At 53.9% G+C, this 10,000-nt stretch overlaps 1 pseudogene; it reads right to left on the bottom strand.

The window, feature by feature from the left end:
- Positions 1-10,000, bottom strand: part of LOC147016507 (uncharacterized) — an 18,209-nt pseudogene that overhangs the window by 7,816 nt on the left and 393 nt on the right.

Genomic DNA, 10,000 nt, shown 5'->3' with positions numbered 1-10,000 from the left:
GCCGTGGAAAGCGGACGTTGTAGAAATCATCAGCCGTGTAAAGCGGACGTTGTAGAAATCATCAGCCGTGGAAATCGGACGTTGTCGAAATCATCAGCCGTGGAAAGCGGACGTTGTAGAAATCATCAGCCGTGGAAAGCGGACGTTGTCGAAATCATCAGCCGTGGAAAGCGGACGTTGTAGAAATCATCAGCCGTGGAAAGCGGACGTTGTAGAACTCATCAGCCGAGGAAAGCGGACGTTGTAGAAATCATCAGCCGTGGAGAGCGGACGTTGTATAAATCATCAGCCGTGGAGAGCGGACGTTGTAGAAATCATCAGCCGTGGAACGCGGACATTGTAGAAATCATCAGCTCCCGCGTCTGTCTGTGGAGATGCCTCTCATCCGTGGGATTCGCCGTGGCTGGCGAAAAGATGGTGGCGTAACGGAGATTAAGGTGAGGCGATGTTGTGGTGGCTTTGTGGTGGGGATGGCGTGGTTGTTGAGAGGCGGTTGTGGTTGTTGAAGTAGTGGTTGTGGTTGTTGAAGTAGTGGTTGTTCCAAAATAAAGATATCAAAAGAATAATGGCTGATTCAAAGATCACAGCCCGGTTACACGAATAACCCCCTTTAGACATCGGTGGGGAAATCTAATCTGAACACACACTGATCGACACAACTGATCTCTGGGAAACCTGAATGGTGTTCTGTGAATTTCCACAACCGTAACACTACCCCTCCCCTTTTTACAGACTCGTCCCGAGTCGTCAAATTTCCATGTGCCTTCATGTGTAAGTTTCCCCTAGTACGATTTACCTTCGGATCCCTGAGTGCGACATTTGGTGTATTCGTGTCCCAAAAGTAAATAACCTACGGGCTGAGTAACTAACTAAACAAACTCACTCATGCAGACGACTTGACTAAATTGCAGGCACTACGACAAACATGCAGGGGGAGCAACTCATGTTCATTTTACCTTAACCTTATACATTTACACTAACCATGGCCCAGGAGTGATGGACTCTGTGGGAAAAAGGCACATAGCAATGTCAACGGTATTTCAGGGTGAGCGCTCCGCAGTTTGAAGGCAAGACGTCTTTGGGGTCATGTTCAAAACGGCCCCCTTCTGTTACGTTCTTCCTTCTCTTTGTTTGTTTCTTTAGCTGCTGAAGGCAACTCACCCCAACCCGGCGGCTATGCGCCATCCCACAGGCCATTTTTGAAGCAGGGAGCCAGGCTGCCCAAATGCAGTCTCTGGCTCATGAAACAAATGCAGGTATGAACAGGGAATGTGGCTGGCTGACAAGGCATGTCAAGGCAAGGCAAGGGCGGAACAGGCCGCTGTAGCAAAGCAGGCCGGCGGGTGAAGCTGGCCGGCCTCTTGTCTCGTTCTGGAGGTGTGTGGAGGGAGTGCGGTGGTGCCGACCGGTCTGAAGGCTGGCTCGGACCGACCCTACTGTCTCCCTCCCAACCTATCACCTTTGCCTGTCTCTGTCCATACCCACTACCTTAATTTGCCAAAAAAAATTCACCCAATTTAGCCCAATCTTATTTTTTTATTATTCTTTCCTTTCCTTTTATAATTCGTCTCCCTAACCCCCATTATTGTCTCTGTCCGGCAAACCTATCCTGTCACCTAGCCTACTCCCAACCCCTACGTTCCCTTCGTGGAGGGGAATAAGGGAGAGCTAGCATCTTGTCTCGAGGCCCAATGAAGCCTCAGAATGGCCTCCTCAGACTTCAGCGATCTACTTTACCAAAGTGGGTCCAGCGGCCCACAACGAGAGCGAAGGGATGGATGGTGCGGAGGGGTACCTTAACCCTTAAATTTGGAGGGATCCAGCGGCCCACAACGAGAGCGCCTGTCGCTTAAACTATTGATTCTACCAACCAAGATTCCTGTCGCCTGTGTTGGTGTCCTCACAAATTTTGGGCCTTGCCCTCCAATTTTCCTTCGTGCCCTTGCACGGTCTCATGGCTGGGACGCGTGGCTCCCTTGGCAGGAACTACCCTCTGCCGACTCTCCAACTATCGCACCCCCGGGCCCTGCGAATATCTCCGAGCCTACCTGCTCCCTAAAATTTGGGGAGTGCCCTCCCTGGCTACTCCCCCTCGATGCTCACGTGGCAGGCTGGCGCCACGGGCCCCTTCCCCGGGTGCCCATGCCCACGACACTGCCCATGTGGCTATTGGCGCCATGGGCCCCACATCATGCGGGCCCACCCGTACCCACTACGCTATCCCGGCCCCTCTTGGACCCTTGGCCTACCGCGGCCGACTAGCCCGGTGCCCGGGGTACCCACAAAGCAATACTCACCATTCACAGCCACGCTCCCAGCCGTCAACAGGACTCCTGCACCCCTCCAAACGGGGTTTGAGTGTACATTCGCACCAACAGCAAAATGACCTCCATTTTGTCAATTTGACTAACCCACTAACTCACTTTACACTGACCCCGGGGTCCCTTTGGTGGGAATCACTCCTCCCTCCAATCACTCATCGCACCATGCATACCACATTCGCCTCATTCACTCAGGCCCGCTGGCCCTCACTCACTCAACATGTTTCCTTTTCAACTCATTTCATCGCTGAACTCTTCCATTCTTCTCACTGTGATCCCTCATCTAACTCGTGCTCCCTCGTCATCCCTTAAACTACTGCACATCCTTTTTACCTATGTAGCTAAGCTACGTCCCCTTTATACATTCAAGGTCTGTCCTTGTGTCCAAAAATCCAAAAATCCCATCCTAAATCTAACTGACATCCCTCTAACTAATCCATTCCACGGGCTCCATGAGGACTTGTCTCTGCCCCATGAAGCCGGTCTAGCTAAGCTAACCCTTCCCCCTAACTAGTTGTGTCCTGTGCCCAAACAAGGGGGTTCCCCCCCCCCTGCCTAGGCTCGTGCACTCGAAGCAAGGCTCTGCAAGCCTTGCGCCTCTGTGGGAGCGGCTGTTCCTGCTCTGGCTACTCCGGCAAGACGTAACCATGAGGGCGTAAGGTCACCCTTATAGGGTCTCAGGCAGACCGCGTGGACGATCCGGGGAAGGGCTCGTGGTCCCATTTTAATTTTAAGGACCACGTCATTGATTTTCGCCAGGATGACCCCCGGGCCCTGCCAAGGCGAGGTGAGCTTCGGGCATCTGCCCTTCCTCCTCCGGGGGTTGAAGAACCAAATCTTCGCCCCCGGTGGGTACTCACCTGGCTCCGGTGGCCGTACCTGCGCTTCATCTTTATACCCGCCTGTTGGAACCAGTAGCGAGCGAAGGCATGGACTTTTTCCATGCCTTCCTCCAACCGACGGGCATAGCCCCCCCCCCACCAGGGGTCTGTCGGGATGCTCAGGCGTCGGACCGCACAGCAAATCGACGGGGGCTCTCAGCTCCCGTCCGTACATTAGCAGCGCTGGACTACAAGCGGTGGCCCCATGTTGGGACGCGCGATAAGCCATCAGGAGGTACGGGAGATGCTCTCAGATTGTGGTCTCAGGGGCGTTGTTCGTGTTTTTCGAATTTCTAGGAGCCTGCACACCTCTTTTAGCAATTCGCTCTCAAAATTCCGCCCCTGATCAGTGTGCAGCTCCTCTGGAATCCCGTACCGACATGCAAATCCTTCTACGAAGGCCTTTGCCATGACCTCAGCTTCCTGGTTGGGAAGGGCAAAGTCCTCCGGCTATTTGGTGAAATAGTCCATCATCACAAGGATGTATCGATTACCTTGGTGAGTGGGGGGCAGTGGTCCCAAAATGTCCGTGAGCACTCGCTCAAGGGGGGCCCCAACCTGATGTAGTTGGAGTGGGGCCCTCATCCTCCGTGCTGGTCCCTTTTTGGCAGTACAGGCGTCGCATGCTTGACACCAGTCCTGTACATCGCGCCCCATGTTAATCCAATAGAACCGCCGGCGGACCCGAGATTTTGTTTTGGTCCTGCCCAAATGGCCGCCGGCGCGGTTACTGTGCACCTGTTTCAAAATTTGGGTCTTCAACCCATCAGGGACTATTCCCAGCCAAGAAGTCCTCTCTGAGGGAATCTCCACCCACTTGCGATACAAGATGTTGTCCCTCATTTCTAGGGTCTTCCACTGAGCCCAGTACGCCTTTGTTCGCGCCCCGAATTGGGTGATCTCCTCCCCACTGGGCCTATTGTTTTCTTGGACCCATTTGTACACACGCCCTATCATGGGGTCTTCCCGCTAGGCCGTGCTCCATGCCAAACCGCCAAATCCTCCCCTGCGGTTAGTGGCAAAGTTGGGCCTACTACCCGGGCCGCACGGGCTGGGAGTTTCTGGGAGGTGTCCGCCAATTGGTCCCTCTCCTCATGCCTCGTGCAATATTTGCAGTTTTCTCCCAGACAGGGGCGTCGAGAGAGCGCATCGGCATTCCCATGAGCCTTACCGGCTCTATGGGCCACACTAAAATCGTACTGCTGCAACTTTTCCAACCACCTTGCAATCTGGCCTTCCGGTTCCTTGAACCGTAAGAGCCATTGCAAGGAGGAATGGTCAGTTCGAACCAAAAATTTCCTCCCGTACAAGTACGGATGGAAATGGCTCATGGCAGACAGCAAGGCCAATAGCTCCTTGCGAGTAACGCAATAATTTCATTCAGGCCTACTCATGGCCTGACTGTAATACGCGATCACTATTTCCACGCCCCCCTGTGTCTGAGGCAAGACTGCTCCCAATCCTTCCTAGCTTGCATCCGTGTCCAGGGTGTACCTCCCGTCATCGGCGGGGTACGCTAAAACCGGTGTGGATGTCAAACACCCCTTTAATTTGAGGAAGGCCTGATGGCATTCCACTGTCCAATTAAATGTCAACCCCTTCTCCGTTAACCGGTGAAGGGGCCTGGCTATCTCCGCAAAATTTGCCACAAAGTGCAGGTAGTAGGAGCAAAGACCCCAAAAACCCCACACCTGTTTAACATTTATCGGTACGGGCCACTCCTCTACTGCGGTAATTTTCCCCGGGTCGGTTTTCACCTCCTCGCGGCCGATCACATGTCCGAGATAGGCCACCTCTGTCGCGAACAAAGTACATTTCTCCGGGCTCAATTTCAGCCCTGCCTGCCTGAGGCGCCCAAACACCTGGTCCAAATTGGCTATTGCCTGGGGAAATGTTTTAGCGTGTACCAGGACATCATCCAGGTACACCAGGCATGATTGCCACGGCATGCCACCTAGCACACACTCCATCAGTCTCTCAAGGGTGGCGGGGGCGTTGCACAAACCGAACGGCATTACAGTGAACTGATACAGTCCCTTCCCTGTATAAAATGCCGTTTTCTCCTACCCCGTCTTATTCATCTCCAGCTGCCAATACCCACTCTTGAGGTCCAATGTTGAGAACCATTTGGAGCCTGAAACGGCATCGAGGGTATCGTCAATTCTAGGCAGGGGATAGGAGTCTTTGAGTGTCACGTTGTTTAGCTGGCGATAGTCCACGCAGAAACGCGTGGTCCCATCCTTCTTTTTAACCAGCACAACCGGTGACATGCAAGGACTTCCCGAAGGCTCAATGATGTCTGCATTGAGCATATTTTCTACCTGTTCATCAGCCTCCTCTCTCTTGCTCCATGGGAGCCGTCGAGCAGGCTGACGGACAGGCCGAGCCCCATCGGTGTGGATCTGATGTTTCACCAGGCCCGTACGTCCAATATCCTCGGGTGACAAGGAGAAGATTTCTATATGTCAGTCGACCAGTTTGTGTAAGGCCTCCCACTGGGCATCCTCCAAATCTACACTACTCCGATTTACCATCTCGCAAATGGGATCGGGCCAATTCCTACCAACTCTGGAGACCCCCTCTGGGGCCGGTCCGGCTCGATGTTATCGTCCCTCAGCTCTGCGACTTCTACCACCGGGGTGCAATCTGCCACCTCCATGCCCCATTTAATAGTGCGTGGTTCCATGCTGACATTTATTATCCGCACGGGTACGATAGACCCGTCGGTGTTTACCAGGGTGCGGCCCACGACTAAAGGTCAGGTCAGGTATGGGAGCATGTGCCAGAACAGCGCGTCGCTGCGTCCACTTTCCGCCGGTACTCCAGGGGCCTCCGTCTGGCCATCCCCCAGGCAGATGCCAGGCCCATCCCCATCTCCTTGAGATGATGGTCAACCTGCTGCAACCATGAGGCACGTGGTCGGCCCACTGGCCTCCTCCACTCATGAGACTCCCTCGCTGAGAGAATCTGGTGAGCAGGATCAGCGTCAGGAAAACGAGCCACATGTCCATACAGCCGCAGCTGACGCTCACGGACTATGCAGGTAACAAATCTCATCCGAGTCTCTCTCAGCAACCGCTCGTTGGACACAAAATCCGACCAGCAATAGCCAAGGTTTCTCCGAAGAGACCTGGTACCAAAGGAATTAAGTCTCCGTCTCAGATCCTTGGTCAAAGTCCAAGTCTCGCACCCATAGAGCAAGACTGGAAGTACCAAGGACCTGAAGACTCGAACTTTCGTCCTCCCGCACAGGTACCGGCAGCGCCACACCCCATGATCCAGTGAATCCATGACTCCCCAGGCCCGACCCAGACGTCTATTGACCTCCGGCTCACAACCTGCGGAGACATGAATATCACTGCCAAGGTAAGTGAATCTATCCACGACCTCAACATCCTCACCACAAACAGACACAGACAGGACAGCAGCATCCAAGATGTCACCGAAAGCCTGGATCTTAGTTTTGACCCAAGAAATCCGTAATCCCAACGGCTCCGACTCCCCATTCAGCACCTCGAGGGCCCCCAAGAGGATGTCTAAAGTCTCCACAAAGATGACTGCATCATCTGCAAAATCAAGGTCCGAGATCTTGACATTGCCAAACGATGCACCGCAACTTGATCTCTCCGACATCCTCCCAAAAATCCAGTCCATACAAGTGCTGAAAAGTGTGGGGGCAAGTACACATCCCTGACGAACTCCAGTAACAACTGGAAATAAGTCAGAGATGGTACCACCACACTTCACAGCACTCTCAGTACCAGAGTAGAGTTCAGACATCAGATCGATCAGTTTCGGTGGCACCCCACGAAGACCAAGAATCCTCCAGAGGACATCACGATTCACTGAATCGAACGCTTTACAGAGATCAACATAGGCTGCAAGCAGCCCCTGCCGAAACTCTCGTCTGCGTTCGGTGAGGACACGAAGTGCAAGGATACGGTCAATCGTTGACCTCTTTGGTGTAAAGCCTGACTGCTCTGGACGCTGGTGCTCAAGCAGATGGTGGCGAACCCTATCAAGAATTATCCGAGCAAAGACCTTGCCCGGCACTGAGAGCAGCGTCACCCCTCGGTAGTTGTTGCAGTCTTGGCGATCACCCTTCCCTTTCCAGAGAGGGACAACAAGGCCCCTCTTCCAGTCAGTTGGGATGATGCCTGTGTTCCAGGCAGAGCACAAAACTGCATGCAACGACACGAGTGCAGCATTTCCACCAGCCTTGAGAAGTTCAGCATGGATGCCACAGATCCCTGGAGCTTTGCCCCGTTTCAACTGGTTCACCGCAGCCCGTGTTTCCACAAGCGATGGTGGACCACAGTTGATTCGAGGGTCAGCAACAGGGATTGTAACACCCTTGACATCCAACTCGACAGCTGAGGGATCAGCCTGGTACAACCGCTCAAAGTAACCGGCCCAGCGAGCCTTCACTTCAGACTCCTCTGTCAAGAGCCTACCACGCTCTGCTCGAACTGCAGTGCTCCGAGGGATGGGCTTGGATGAACGTAATGCGCGAATTCCCCTGTAAGTGGGACGAGAATCACCTGTCCACAGGTGATGCTCTACCCCCTCACAGATTCCTCGCACATAGGCCTCCTTGTCCACCCTCAGTGCACGTACAGTTTTATGCCTCAGCTCCCTGAACAGCTCAGCTCTGCCATTCAGCCTGGCCCTGCGACTCTGGTCAATGGTATCCAGTGTCCCTTGAGAGACAAAATTCTTCTTTGCCCTGCGGTGAACTCCAAGGCATCCACCGGCAACATCAAGAACGGTTGTCTTGAAGGTGCTCCACAACTCTTCAGGACCCCCCAAAGCACCCAGAACCCTGTGGGCACTGAAACCAAGAACCAGCCATCCCAAATCCATGACTTCTTGCAAAGTCAAGGAACTTAGTGCCATTCTGGTTCACAGTTCCTGACCCATGGGGACCAACACACACCTCATAACCATCCCTATCAGTTCCAGTCGATGCATTGAAATCCCCCAAGACTAGAAGTGTATCTCGTCTGGGGCACTGATCAACCACAGACTCGAGTGTGGCGTAGAATGTGTCCTTCACGGTGAGATCACTCGCCTCAGTCGGAGCATAAATAGAGACCAGGGAAATGACACCTAAGTAGTGGCGAATCCTTAATCTCATAATACGCTCGTTGACCGGTGTTACCTCAATTATTATTGGGGTCAGCTTATTGGACACAGCTACAGCAACTCCTTGGGTATGGTAACCATCAGAGCGACCAGACCAAGAGTAGGTGTAACCACCCACCATTATCTCGCCGCAATCCGGTCTCCGAACCTCAGAGAGAGCTGCAATCCCGATGTCCAAACGCTTGAGCTCAGATGATAACAGAGACAGGTGATCATCCTCTCTTAGGGATAGGACATTCCAGGCACCCACCCGAAGGGACCGCCTCAGGTTAACCCAAGGAGACCGCCGTCTGGTGGACGACACCTCAGCACCACTCCGACACACTCTCCCGCAATCTGACCCAGGGATGTTACCCCGTGGTTTCCCTCCTATCAAAGATTGGGGGTCCCGAAGGCTTTGCCCCAATCCTGTCATCCGGTGAGCTTCCCTGCGAAGGGAAGCTGCATAGGAGGTACTCCCACGGAGTGGGTTTTCAGATTTTTTTGCGTTTTTGCGTTTTGCGGAATGAAGCGTTTTACGGTGGCCGGAGTGCAAATCCTGCCACCAACCTCCTAATAAGAAGTAACCCAACTGCAGGAGGACGTCCGCAGACACAGTTGGGCACTAGATATGGATGGCCGTTGGCTCACAAGGAGCTCCTCCGCCCTTTGACAGGTTTTGTTTTTAATCCTGCTGGGTGTCCATATCCAAACACCCTCCTCACCAGAAAACCTGGTGGGGGAGACGGTTTGGTCGCCGACAACCCGACCATGGAACAGGTTAGTACAGGTTTACATGGTACCTGTAGCAGGTCACAGATCGAACCTGACCTGACTATGATTGCCCCACCAGTAGTTCGGCCAGACCGCAGGAGCCCTGCCAGGTTGGGTGTGCCCGCCACCGGGCCGGGACCACTGCCTCGGCACCCGGGGGAATGACCACAGAGTCGCGAGCCTCCAGCTCTACCTTCTCATCCATGCCCATACCCCCAATGGCAATTCCTCACCACCCAACTGCATGACTCCTCGGCCTAAGTCGATTTTGCAACCACCAGCGGTCAGCACATCCAACCCTATTAGACATGGGTCGCACACCTACGCCACCCAAAGCTCTATTTTTCTTCTAAGTTCCCAATTTAAAGGTCACAAAACCACGCTCTAGATGGGGGCCGTTGCCCCGGTAGCTAGCTGCAAACTATGATTTTGCAGACGGTGGATCTTATCCCAACCGTCCACACTCGAATCAAGGACCACAAGGCTGATGATCGTGGTGCTTGCTCCTGTGTCCACAACGGCGTCTACCCCTACGCCGGCAATTTTGCACCGAATTGTCAAACTACCATTGCCAATTTGGCCACAATTGATGACCTATCGCAGCTCTGAGGGCTCTTCTCCATCTGGGTTTGCCGAACACGGCCCTGCATGTTCGGCACTTTTTAGTTTCCCTGGGACTGGTGGGGGGGGTGATGTCTGGGCCTGACTATTCCGGTCTGCCCGGGGCGGAGTTGGTGATCCGGGGGGCCGTGGCTTTTCCCTGCGTGGGGCGTTACACTCCCGCTGCAGGTGGTCCCCCCCCCCCGGCCACATTTAAAATACCTTGCCCGGTAAGGTGCGTGCCTCCGGTAGCTCGAATTGTACCCCTTTCATTCCGAATTGGGGTACCCCTTGATGGCC

This window comes from Eptatretus burgeri, chromosome 11 (assembly GCF_056783735.1).
Source record: "Eptatretus burgeri isolate ZD-2024b chromosome 11, Ebu_testis_v1, whole genome shotgun sequence".
NCBI lineage: Eukaryota > Metazoa > Chordata > Myxini > Myxiniformes > Myxinidae > Eptatretus > Eptatretus burgeri.
Note: the sequence above shows the minus strand (reverse complement) of the source record. Positions and strands in the feature narration are given on the sequence as shown.